At 32.5% G+C, this 1,463-nt stretch overlaps 1 non-coding gene across 1 annotated transcript; it reads left to right on the top strand.

Annotated features, from left to right (window-relative positions):
• Nucleotides 1-263: 263 nt before the first annotated feature.
• On the top strand, nucleotides 264-336 carry TRNAA-UGC (transfer RNA alanine (anticodon UGC)). The gene has a single exon. It is a non-coding gene; the product is annotated as a tRNA-Ala (tRNA).
• The last annotated feature ends 1,127 nt before the right edge of the window (nucleotides 337-1,463 follow it).

The raw sequence follows: 1,463 nt of genomic DNA, 5'->3' as shown, positions 1-1,463 counted from the left end.
TTTATTAATATAAAGTATTAATTTATTTCAAAATTTTTTAAAAAATGATAATTTTATTTACATGGAATAAAAACATTACTTAAATAAGTAAATAGTTAAATAAAATTATGATATTTTAAAATATTTATTTTCAGCAAATGTTTACATGATTTTCTTTTCAGCGCCTGCATATTATAAATACTTCCATCATTTGTTGAAAAGAAGGCGAAATATTTTGTTAGCTTTTTGGATATATATACACACAACTTTAGCAACTTTGACATGGGGATGTAGCTCAAATGGTAGAGCGCTCGCTTTGCATGCGAGAGGTACAGGGTTCGATCCCCTGCATCTCCAGCTTATTTTGCCTTTTCAGTTAGTATTTCTTGATTCTCAATTTCATGAGTTATTAATTAATGTTATATTCCTTGACAAGCTTACTGGGGATGCATTTGCAACTAAGTTTGTATTTTTTTAATTTCACCTTTCCTTTTATTTTTGAAGGGGAGACAGTCACAATCACAATCCACCACTGGACCCAACTCAGAACTTATGTTTGTATTAAAATTAAAATAAAATATGGTATGAAATATTAAATTCCAAAATTGTTGGCTGTTCCAGTGAGTAGGAAAATTATTGAGCAACAAAACAATACATTTTGAAAACGAAGCAACAGCAGACTACTGGTTTTATTCTGTTTAGGGTATCCCTTTTGCAACCTTTTGGTCTGACAGTTAGACAAAAAAAATTGTAGCACAAAGATGGTGACACATAAGAATATGCATGTCCTCATATTGATAATTGATGTACATAAAAGCTTGCTCTGGGCTCAGTTGCCCATAACATTGATTGATAGACAAATTGGCAGGAATCGGGTAGCACTTCAATAGCATATATTATATGAGAAAGAAACACAAGACAACAAAACAAAACAAAGCCTACCTATGCCATCTATATCTATATAAGGTAACAAAATAGGTCAGGGACTACTCAGAACAAACAAACTATGCATGTTGGCCTCAAAATAGACCTTTCAAAAACACCACTTGTTTCTTCAGAAATAATGCATTGCTGTTGGTTAATGAATAGACCTCTCACTAACTCATTTCCTCTTCTTCCATGCATATTCTATTCATCTAGTCACTCACAATTAAGCGTGCCTTGAGCATCAGCATCAGCAAATATGTAACATTATATTTACCTTTTATGTTTCCCCCTCTCATTTACCACTCACACTATTTGATCTTGGGGCCACTTGGGCACGAGTCTATCATCAGCTTCCTAAAGTTGGATCTTAACTCAAGGTCCACGGATGAGATTTTTGTAATCAAATTCAAAACGGAAAAAAAATAAAAAATATTTTCTGGTTTACCTCAACTTTGATGATTGGTGAATGTTTTTTTACATCAACTTTACCCATTTTATCCACACGTTTTTTGTGCGGGTACCATAGTTCATGTCTGTGTATATATATACATATATTT

The sequence above is a fragment of the Cajanus cajan genome, chromosome 5 (genome assembly GCF_000230855.2).
Source record: "Cajanus cajan strain Asha chromosome 5, NIPB_CcT2T_4, whole genome shotgun sequence".
Classification (NCBI taxonomy): Eukaryota; Viridiplantae; Streptophyta; class Magnoliopsida; order Fabales; family Fabaceae; genus Cajanus; species Cajanus cajan.
Note: the sequence above shows the minus strand (reverse complement) of the source record. Positions and strands in the feature narration are given on the sequence as shown.